The sequence below is a fragment of the Fulvia fulva genome, chromosome 2 (genome assembly GCF_020509005.1).
Source record: "Fulvia fulva chromosome 2, complete sequence".
In the NCBI taxonomy this organism is placed as follows: domain Eukaryota; kingdom Fungi; phylum Ascomycota; class Dothideomycetes; order Mycosphaerellales; family Mycosphaerellaceae; genus Fulvia; species Fulvia fulva.
In genome coordinates, this window is record NC_063013.1 from 4,922,967 (window position 1) to 4,935,526 (window position 12,560).

Consider the following 12,560-nt stretch of genomic DNA (forward strand, 5'->3'; position numbering starts at 1 on the left):
TATATATACATTTATAGCTATATATTCAGCCTCTATTATAGATGTTGCTACAGACTTTTGCTTCTTACTTATCTAAGAAACTAGTGCCCTATAGAGGAAGAAGACATACCTAAGGATTAAGACTCTGTCTACTTTGTCTATTATATAATCAGAATTATAGTATCTAATAAGGTGTCCTTTTCTAGACTTTAAGAACTAAAGTCCTAGATTAGGGTATAATCTTAGGTACCTAGTGATCTTCTTCAAAGCCTTTATATAGTAGGTAGATAGGTCACTTACAAATAAGCTCATCCTTCCTAGGGCAAAAGCAATGTCTAGCCTTATAATTATTACTAGCTACATCTAAGTACTATTAATACTCTAGTACTCTGCCTTATTACACCTCTTATCTATATAGCTTAAAGGTTTAAGGGCCTTATAGCTGTCTATAGGTAAGTGTATAGGTGCTACCTTCTTATAGTTCATTCCTATCTTAGCTAGGCTATCCCTAATAAAGTGTCCTTAGTCAAGTTTTAGGATTCCTCTCTTCCTATCCCTTATAACTCTTATACTAAGGATCTTCTTAGGTTCACCTAGATCTTTAATCTTGAAGATCTTACTAAGTTCTCTTTTAAACTAGAGAATATCTATTAACTTTAGTATAGCAATTAGAATGTCATCTATATATATATAAGCATTCCGGGGTATATAGGTCGACACTAACGAGGATGCTTAAGCACGAGACCGCTATACCGCCGATCAACCTATACATCTAGGGACTACGGACCTCCTACTTAGGCAAGTCGGCACAGTACCTAGTATAGAAGGTCATCGCTAGTATAGTCGCAAGGGCCCGCGAATTAGTACTAGCGTATAAGGGCATTCGACCCGGAAACGAGCCGAACTACCGGGTAAGGGACGAATAGCTAGCAATATAATAGAAAGGTAAGAAATTGTTTATAGAGCAACTATAGAAAGAGAGGTAGAACAACTAGGTTGTAGGGTATAGTGGACGCCCTTAGCTAGTAGGACAACCTAAGGAATAGTTAGCTAACAAAATCCGCGGTCAAGCACCCCCCGAAGCTTATCTACTACCGCCTTACGAGGGCATAGAGTAGTATAGTAACCTAACTACGAAGCGAACACATCGGCCTCTAGGGGTACCTATTATAGAGGAAGGTTCTAGGATATACGAATACTAGCTGCCCCTACGGCTATCGCTCCTAGAACGTACGGTACGTACTCCTCGTCTGTCCGAGGTAGTCGCTAGGAAGGGGGGAGTAGATAGCAAAGGCGAGGAACCGGACGATTAGGGCACTTCTTAATAACGCTAAGGACCTACGACGCATTACGAACTAGATACTAGAGAAGGGCTAGCTAGAACAGTACCGCCTAGTAGGAGTAGTATAGGAAGAGAGGACACGACGTAGCGCGACGAGACTAGCTAGGAGCGGAGGCTAACGGGGTAGTGACATAGACTACGTACGTTCAGAGGGAAAGCTAATCTAGATAAGGAGTAGTCGGGGGCGGGAAGGGTTTTCACCTATTCGGGTTTCCCTTTATATATAACAATAGATATATACCTGTATAGGCCGGATAGAGTCCTAGAACAGGGGAATGACAAATCTATCTATCTATATATAAGCATTATGATCTCCCTCTTCTTATAGATAAGTAGGTATCGATCTACTTCTGACTATATAAATCCAATCTCTCTAAGCTTTAATATATAGCGTTGATTCTAATCTCTAGCTACTTACTTAAGTCTATATAAGCTATTAAGGATTTTGAACACTATGTTTAGTAGTAGCTTAACTTCTAGTAGTAGTAATATAAAGATGTCTTTATAGAGGGTGCTTTCTATAAATGTATTGTTCATATCTACTTAGTAAAGATGAAGATCCTTCTTATATATAATAGCTATCAACACCCTAAGGGTGTCCTGTCTTACTATAGGTATAAATGTCTCTATAAAGTCAATACTAAACTTCTATAAGAAGCCCTTTATAACTAGTCTAGCTTTGAACTTTTTAATAGCTCTACTAATACTTCTCTTAATATCAAAGACCTATCTTAATATAACTAGATTTACTCCTTTAAGTAGAACAGAATTTTCCTAGGTGTTATTACTCTATAGATTATTGAGTGCCTTTTAGATTGCTTCTTTCTAAAGATGTCCCTATTTCTTGTAATTAGCGCTATCGCTAAACACGACGATTTCGAAAGTCCTTATTAAGGCTATTCTAACGATCTATAAAGTAGGCTACTACCCCTAGAATTGAGGGAGTTCTACCTTATTTAAGTTAGATAGCTTAAAGTTCTCTTCACCCTATTTCTTTAGCTCTATAGCTCTAAACGCCGCGGAGGTGCCTAGCTACATTAGGCAACTCCTAGGCAATAGTAGCCTAGGCTACGGTACTACCGGCGCCTACGGCTCTATAGGCGAAGCTCCCCTAAGACAACTAGTAGCAACTTATAGAGGACGTAAAAAGTATAGAGACTAACGATTGGCTCCTATACCGGTCTCTATAGGTAATAATTACTTAGCTACGTACGGCGCTAGTACTGTCGTATTACCGAGGGTAATAAGAAATCAGGACGACGTCTTAGGCGATTAATAAGGCTACCCGGCATTAACACCCCTATAGCTAGGTATTAGTCGCGGCTTCGATACTAGGCCCCCGCCTAACGTACGATATAGTTACGATCCGTATTATAGTAAAGGAAGACTAGGCCGAAGTGGCGAAGCTATCGAATAAGGAGCTCGCCTAGCGAATTAATTAACTAGAGGTAGTCGTAGTGAACTAATAGTCTAACGGTACTCTATAGATCTATACTAGCTCTACTACTACTAGGAGGCACCTAGAGGTATAGCTATAGTAGGTATCTAAGGTTACGGTATTAGCGAAGGTCTTAACGAAGCAATTTACGATCCTAGTCTACGACATGCCTAAAGAGTTCGACCTAACTAACTAAGGTTACCTACGTACTCTCTAAGAGGACAACCCGGTCACTCTTAACTCTCTAATCTAGAAGGCGACTTAGCTCTATGGGAAATGGCTAGAAGGTAAGAAGGCCTCGGCGCTAATCGTATAGCTATAAGACGCGAAAGCGGCGGATCTAGTAATAGAATAAGACCTAATCTAGTAATATAGCCTTAAGATAGTAGAAAAGTACTCCTTATCCTTCCGTGTCCTCTAATACTTCAGTTACTAATAGTATAGACACTAAACCTATACGTATAAAAACAAGTAGGCCTACTCGAACTATATAGGAGACTATATATATAGGGACTATATATCGGCTACGAGGCGGTACGCGAACTGTCCGGGGTACTACCTATCGTATAGCGCGGAATGCCTATAGCGGAAACTAGCGAAAAACAAGGCAATTATAAACAGAACCGTCGCCCTAAGATTCTACGGCGACCGTAAGGCTAGTCTATACCGGAACTAGCTAGCGGCGGTCGGGTATAAGCGCCTTAGGGCCGAGAATAATATAAAGGATATATAACCTAGGGCGTACGGGAGGCTACGTACTCTACTAGCTATAGCGAGGGAACCTAACTAGGCCCGGCTCCCCTTTAGTATATAGCCGATAGGCGTAGATTAGGACGTATAAGGTAGTAGGACATAGGATGTTATAGAGGAAATGATTGTCGATAACGATAACTAGCCTCGATACGCTTAGTATTATCTAGTATAACGTTAACTATAGTAAGGATATAGTATAGAACTATTTCCTATACGAGGCGGACCCGTACGTCTACTACGTCCTAGTAATCTAGGAGCTATAGATTAACCCGTACTATAAAAGACTAACGACCTATAAGTTACTAGGCTATACGATATACCTACGAAGCGACGGTAGACTCCGTACGTACTTCTATATTAGTAAGGACATACTAGAATCCGACTAGGAGGTAGTTCACTACGTAGACGAAGAAGGCGGGGGCGATATTACCTCCCTCTACGTAGGTAGTACCTAGATACACAACCTATATATATAACCGCTAGCCTCGAGGTCTAGCCGCGACCTTAGGGTCTATAGATACTAAGATAGTACGCTTAAGAGACAAGGCTACTATATCGTAGTAGGAGACTTTAATATATACTATCCTTCCTAGGAAAGCCTTATATAGCCGTACCCTATAGCCGACGAAGTAATCGACTTAATAGCGAGTAACGTAATTACCCTTAATACCCCGAAGGACCTAGGTACCTAGAAGAGAGGGGGACTCTAAGGCACGATCGACCTCTCCTAGATCTTAGATAGCTACTACTACACGGTAACCTACTATAGGATCGAATATGAACTCGAGGCGTCGTTAGACTATATACTAGTCAGGATCTCTATTACGATATAGATATAACGTATACTAGCGAGAACCCCTAAGCTAAACTAGGGAAAGGCCTACTAGGCCAACATCTAGGCGTACCTCGATGACTCTAAGAGGCTAGTCTAGATCGCGCAGTAGTAATATAACAGTAAAGACGAGATAGACGAAGCAGTCTAGGGGTTAATAGACGAAATAAGAAAAGCGACCTTACTCTACGTTCCGCTTACCTAATTAACGATATAGTCTAAACTATACTAGACGCTAAAGTACACTACGATAGTAAGAGAAGTAAGGAGAGCCCGCCGGGTATAGACGAGCAGCTATAGCGAGGAGGCCTAGAAAGTATATAGGGAGGTATACTAATAGAAGAAAGCTATAATACGGAGGGAGAAAGTAGTCGGCTAGAGAGCTATAGTAGAAGAAATCGCCGACAAGCTAGCGAGGATATAGAAGCTAGCAAAATAGGCCCGACAGGACCCTAGATAGGGCCCCTCCTTCTCTATCCTAGTACTATAATCGCCTAGTAGCCCGGTTAGCGACCCCGAGGCTAAGGCGCGTCTACTAGCTAGCAAGTTCTTCTCGTCCCTAGTCGAGGCTAATCTAAGCGATATAAATAGCTCTACTCCCCTAGCCCCTAGTATAGCGGTCTAATAGAATATGTCCGAGGGAGATATTACCGCTATACTTAGGAAGTTACCGGCGAAGAAAGCCCCGGGGCCGGACAGGATCCTAAATAAACTACTAAAGAAGTGTAGAGATGAACTAGCCCTAGTAGTTATAGTAATCTTTAACGCCTACCTACAGACCGGGTACTATCCGATAGCTTTTAAACAATCAACGACAGTGGTCCTACGCAAGCCGTAGAAGGAAGACTATACGCAGGTGAAGTCGTACCGCCCGATTGCGCTCCTTAACACTCTTGGGAAGGCGCTTAAGAAGCTAGTTACAACGAGACTCTCCGAGGCGGTAGAGGAACACTCCCTACTCCCGGACACCTAGATAGGTGCGCGCCTATAGCGATCGACGCTATCCGCGATAGAACTTATCACCTCTTAGGTAAAGGCCATCTGGTATAAGAATAGGGACAAGGTGGCTTCCTTACTTAGCCTAGACATATCGGGAGCCTTCGACTACGTGTCATACCCGCGGCTTCTCTATATCCTAAGGTCGAAAGGACTCCCTAAGTGGCTTGTCAACTTCGTACGGTCCTACCTCCAAAACCGTAGTACGTCGATCCTAGTCGGCTAGTACAGAAGCCCATTTCAAGCAGTCCACACTAGAATCCCGTAAGGCTTAACGCTAGTACCTATTCTGTTCCTCTTCTTTATAGCGACGCTACTCCTAGCCCTAGAATCCTAGAACACCGCTGCGAGCGGCTTCGTAGACGACATAAACATCCTAGCGTAGTCTTCCTCGACTGAGGAGAACTGTAGGCTACTAGAAGAGAAGCACAAGATCTGCGAGGACTAGGCTAGGAGGCACGGGGCTCGGTTTGCCCTAGAAAAGTACAATCTGATACACTTTACGCGCCGGCCACGGTTCCACAATATGCAAGCTTCTATCTAGATATAGGGGCACACGACTAACCCGGCAAATCAGCTTAGGATCCTCGGACTATAGGTGGACCCGGCGCTACGGTAGAGGAAGTACGTATAGGCAATATTATAGAAAGCTAAACAGAATATAGTATTATGCTAGAGGCTTACTACGTCTATATAGGGGGCGGACTTCCGGTAGTCACGACTTCTATATACGGCTATTATACGGCCAGTCCTTACCTATAGTAGCCAAGTGTAGTCCTTAGGCGAGAGGGCCTGCCTATCGAAGGGACTCGTCGCGCCGTTAGCGAAGATCTAAAACTAATGCCTAAGGAAGGTCACCGGGGTATATAAGTCGACACTAATAAAGATACTTAAGTACGAGACTACTATACCGCCGACCGACCTATATATCTAGGGACTACGGACCTCCTACTTAGGCAAGTCGGTATAGTACCTAGTATAGAAGGTTATTGCTAGTATAGTCGTAAGGGCCCGCAAATTAGTACTAGCGTATAAGGGCATTCGACCCGGAAACGAGCCGAACTACCGGGTAAGGGACGAATAGCTAGTAATATAATAGGAAGGTAAGAAATCGTTTATAGAGCAACTATAGAAAGAGAGGTAGAACAACTACGTTATAGGGTATAGTAGACGCCCTTAGCTAGCGGGATAACCTAAGGAATAGTTAGCTACAAAATCCGCGGTCAAGTACCCCCCGAAGCTTATCTACTACCGCCTTACGAGGGCATAGAGTAGTATAGTAACCTAACTACGAAGCGAACACATCGGCCTCTAGGGGTACCTATTATAGAGGAAGGTTCTAGGATATACGAATACTAGCTACCCCTACGGCTATCGCTCCTAGAACGTACGGTACGTACTCCTCGTCTGTCCGAGGTAGTCGCTAGGAAGGGGAGAGTAGATAGTAAAGGCGAGGAACCGGACGATTAGGGCACTTCTTAATAACGCCGAGGACCTACGGCGTATTACGAACTATATACTAGAGAAGGGCTAGCTAGAACAGTACCGCCTAGTAGGAGTAGTATAGGAAGAGAGGATACGACGTAGCGCGACGAGACCGGCTAGGAGCGGGGGCTAACGGGGTAGTGACATAGACTACGTACGTTTAGAGGGAAAGCTAAACTAGATAAGGAGTAGTCGGCGGCGGGAAGGGTTTTCACCTATTCGGGTTTCCCTTTATATATAACAATAGATATATACCTATATAGGCCGGATAGGGTCCTAGAACAGGGGAATGACAAATCTATCTATCTATTTATATAGTCCGGTACGGTAACGGAAGTACTTACCCTACTTCTTTAGATCTTAGCGACCCTCGCGGTTAAGCGGTAGTAGATTCTAAAGGTATACTAGTAAGTCTTCCTTCTTCTTAATGCCTAAGTACTATAGTAGGCGTTATACGATCGTGCCGGTCGCGCTAGCTACGGTAGCTATAGTAGTTATTACGTTACTAGTAGGGCCTAGGTTCTAGTTACCTCCTCCGCCGCTACTACGAGGGCGGTTATTATCCTACTAAGGGTATAGCTGCTCGGTCTCGTAGAAGGTCTCGTCTAACTCGGTATACTCCTTAATAACATCCTATATACTATTTAGGTAACGGTTAACCTCTCGGTCGCCGAATGTCTTAACGAAGTACTTACGGTTTAGGCGGTTACGGAAAAGCATTAGCTCGGTGTCATCCCCCTAGTCTATCTAGGTACGTAACTTCGAGTAACGTACGAAGAATATAACAAAGGATTCCTTCTACTACTACTTATAGGTTATAATATCGACTATAGCCTTTATAGCTTCGTTCCGGGTGCCGTACTATCGAGTTATCTAGTCTAGTAGCTCCTCGCCGGTACTAAACTCGTTATATAACTAATGTCCTAGGATAGGGATGCGTAGCTTAATAGTAGTCTAGACTTTACTATTAGTCTATCTATATAGGAAGCGGAGGGCATCCTACTTAGTATATAAGGTCGCTACTATAAGCTTTAGTAGGATACTCGTATACTAACTATCGAAAGATAGGTCGGTATTGTTCTTAAACTTCTTAGGATCTAGTACTCCCTTACCGATCTCTATACTACGCTCTAAGGTACGGTCGATATTAATAAGACGCTTAGCGAGGTCTACTAGCGGTGTCTATATACGATTAGTACGTCCTCCTCTAGTACGTACCGTCTCTTAGCGCTAGTTACGGCGGCGATTATCGCGGCCTCGATCCTTATCCTTATCGCTACGGCCTAGGCCGTCATTATTATCGTTATCTCTACTACTACCCCTACGGCCCCCGGTAGCGGCTTTACGATATATACGCTAAAGCTTCTCGAGGGAGGTCTTTTACGGGTAAGAGCGCGAGCGTAACGGACTACGGCCTCGACGCCTATTACCGTTAGTAGTGTTGTCCTCTATAGCTTAGAGTCGAGTCTTTAAGTTATTAATCTCCTTCTATAACGCCTAGTTTATACTCTTAGTATCTTATGCCTTCTTCTTCTCCTTTTCGCTAAGATTATGAAATTGTTTATATAGATTATTAGCTTACTTATACTTATCCTAGACCTCCTTTATCTTAGCTAGGTCTAGTACGTTCTTAAGATCCTATACTATCTTCTATAAGGCGGACTTCTCGGTTCTAAGCATCTGATAGATACGGTCGTATTCGGCGTAGAGGTTACGGTACTAGTCGTTCTAGAGGGCGTTTATACGTTATAAGACGTCGACTTGCTCGGTAGTAGTCTACGCGGTGTTTAATCCTCGTAGGATAAAGTTGTATAAAGTCTTAGGATAGTCTCGGACTAACTCGGCGAGGTCGTTCGCGTCGACGTTCTAGAAATCGCTAGCGGCGATATGTTCGGCTTCGTCGAGGGAGTAGTAAATAGGTAGTATGTCGTCGCTGCCCTTCTCCTAGTACTCCTTTAGCTCGTAGAGTTCTATAAAGTCAATAGCGCCTCTCTATTCCCTATCGAGTACCTTCTCCTATACTATATCTAACTCCTACTAAAGAGCGACGCCGGTATTAATCGTAACACGCCGGTCGTCATCTTGAGTCTAGGGCTATAGAAAAGATAAGAGATCTAGGAAAAGAGATATACGCTTGCCTAAGGGCTTTACCGGTAGTAGTATACCGTCCTAGGTCTATAAGTCCTACTGACTCGTTATAGTGTAGTTGTTAACGCGACCTGTCGCTATCGCTAAGGTCTTCGCGGCGTTAACTTCCCTAGGTATCTACGCACTTAGCGCCTTACCGTGTTCTACTACCCGCTCGTAGTCGCGTATTCTTTAGTTCTATAAGTCTGTTCCTATTATTACGCGTCCCTTACCTAGATCCGTGATCTAGGTAGGCTAGTAGAACAAACTATAAGGGCGCGCGTACTATAGGGTCCGGGAGAGATAGTTATTGTTCTACGAAGCTACGAAAGAGGAGCGCGAGGCGCGGCGAAGTTATAAAGCAAAGCCAAGCCGCGCTAACCCGATACGGAAGGTCCGCGGTCTAGCCGGGCCGACGTAGCTATAGTAGGGGGTCGCGGGCTACCCGTGACATATTTCTTGTTATTTATAGTATCCTTATAGGATTTTAGAACTAGGATCTCTTACTTATAGATAATAGCTTCTATAGTTACTATAAAGGCTATTTCCTTCACTTCTTCTAGGAATTTGCTATCCTATAGTATTGAACTATCTACTAATTATATAGCTATAAAGAAAGCTTAGTAAAAAGTAGTAAGGTTCTCTAAGAGGTCTATTACTTCTCCTACTTTAGTAGTTAGTTCAGGCTTAGGGACTATAGATTTTAGGGCTTTCTGTTTTATATTATAGCTCTTAATATCATAGTCAGCCTTTCTCCTTCTAAGGGATAATTTAGGGACCGTTACTTATGACCTAGTAACGTCTATTTCCTAGGGATCTAGGGAGCTTGTCTTAATTAGCTAATCAATTTTCTGAAATTCCCCTACGTTCTCTAGAGGTTAGGGAAGTTATATAAATAGCTTTCTCGGCTAAGCAACTTTAGGGGTCTTAATTAGCTAATCTTTTTTAGGGGTACTTTAATAGACGCCTAAATAGTAGATAGATTGTTCTAAGGATACGTTCTTCCTCGGCCTTCCTAAGGGCTTCCTAGCTAGTATACTACTTAGTAGATTCAATGTTAGAACATTAAGACCTATATCACCTCTAGGCTAGTCCTTAAAGAAGTCTATATATATGTGTTGTTTAACAGCTCTTATGTCTAGTTCCTAAAAGAGCTAGGCTTTAGCTATCCTTTTAATATACCTAATAAACACTACTTCTTTACCCCTATTTATTAGCTTGTCACTTCTTACCTATTAAGGTTAGGATCTTGGATCTATATAGATAACAGCTTTGCATCCCTAAACTTTTAAATAGTTAATAGTCGGTTTGATACTATCAAAAGCCTTATCTAGTAAAACCTTGAGCCTATCGTAATCTAGGCTATTTAGTAGTTTGTTCCTTATATAGGTTTGGGCCTCTAGTACTTTAGGCCAAAATTTAACCGGCATTTTAGCCTCTTTAAGCATTGTCCTTATAGAGTCCTCTAAGGTTTGTATTGACCTCTTAACTAGTCTATTCTATAGAGAGTTATATACCTCAGTCGGCTCGAGCCTAATCTCTAAATCCTTCTACTACTTTACTAATATAATAAGTTCTTTTATATTGTTAAGCTATACTACTTTTAGCTACGCTAACGATTTCCTCTTTACTTTGATCTTCTAGTTCTAGAGAGCAACTAGAGCATCTTCTCTTTTCCTAAGAGGAGAGGTCTACTTCTTCCTAGAGAAGTTATTAACAATCTTAAGCTAGTGTTTAAATCCTAGTCTTAAGATTAGTAGTAGGCCATATATATTAATAGTTATAAGGGCAAGTCTTTTAGGTCTTCTCTCTTTAACTTTGCCTTTGTACTTCTTTATCTTTACTATTGAACATACTCTATACTAGTGAAAGCTATCCTTAGAGATAGGAATAGGTTCTTTTAAGTCTATTACCTTATAAAGATTCTAGAGCAAATTCTTCCTAAAGTGTATAAATCTTCTATACTAAAGCTCCTACTACTATAGGTCAGTCTCTAATTAAGTAGTTACAAAAGTATTCTCTATTTGTAGTACATATAATGAGTAATATGCCCGTTCTTATAGGAGAGGAGATATCTTATTAATGAATAGAACCCCCTAAGGAGCTTTGTCTAGACAATAGTCTTACTAGAGGGGGAAATAAGAGAAAATAATAGAGGTTAAACACTAAACTACTTACTAAACTAGTTCTATAAAACCAGGTTTACTCCTAGGTTAGGTATAAGTAGGACATCTTCTAAAACAACTTTTCTAATAGCTCTCCTACTTATCTCTACATTCCTAATATAAGTAGCTAATAAAAACCTACCTCCTACTTTGATCTATTTCTTCCTTATTAAGGGAGTTATAGATCTAAAGAGGCAGCTTTAGTTAGTTATATAGGATAAAGTATAGGAGTTAAGTAACTACTCTAACGAGGGGAACTTGCCTTAGACTTCTATAGTTAAGTAAGCCACTTTATTATACTCATTGTTATTAGACATTGTCTCTAGGGATGAGCTGCATAAGTCACGTGACTCTTAGGCGGAAACTCCTTTTCTAGTCTTCTTTACTTTAGAGGTATAAGACTAGGCCTAGTTCTTCTAGAGTAATAGTATATTAGAGCTAAGTTTCTTTACTATTTTCTTAAGTTCTTCTATAGAGGACTTCTCTCTTAGTATCCTCCTTAAAGTAGGTAGTAGAGTTCTCTTCTTCTTAATATATATAATATTCTAGGAAGATAGTAGTTAGGAATAAGATCTAAGGACCTTTCTTACCTTAGGTAGACTAGGGCAGTCCTTGATTAGATAATCCTTCTTATAGAGAAGGTAGGGGAGTAGTCTTACTAGACCTAAGGGCTTGACCTAGGTAGCTACTATACTATACTTAGCCTTAGAGGGATCTAATCTAGCTTCTTAAGCTTTAAGGATCTCTAAGGTCCTTTTATAATCTATCTTTAGCTAAGCTATAATAGTATCCCTAGCTATATAGTAGCTAGGTAGTAGTGAGCTTAAGAGCTAGGTCATCCTTATATTAGCTTTCCTATAATACTAACCCTCTAGGTCAATATTAGCAATCCTTTTTCGAAGAGAAACTAGGTATGTCTATATATATCTAATAGTGAACTCTTTACTTATCTTAAAGGTCACAAATTGCTTTATAAGCTTATATATATAGGTTAGTAGTACCTAGCTATACTTATTCTAGAGATGTACCTACTTCTTAGTAGCTCTTCTAGACTTATATAAGCCCTTAAGCTCAAATTCATCTTCTTCTATAATCCTCCTAAGGACACTAAAGTTGTATACTATATTTTGTCTTGTCTATATTAGCGTATTAAGGATCTCTTTAGTTATAGCCTCTTCTTAGAGTTTTAGAGTCTTGCCCTTAATGTTATTAAAAGACACTTCTATTAGGTTATAAATTATAAAGAATACTAATGAGCTCTCTATCTTATATCTCTAAAGGTTAAACTATCTCTTCTAATTGTCCCTCCTAAGAATTAGGCTTTTGCCTCCCTTCTCCTATTACGGCGGCACTTAGGGTAGTCTATTATCCAAAGTGAGTCTAGATAAGGCTCCGCTAGTATAAAGCTTACGAGCTTCACGACCTCGTCTTTTGCCTATTTAG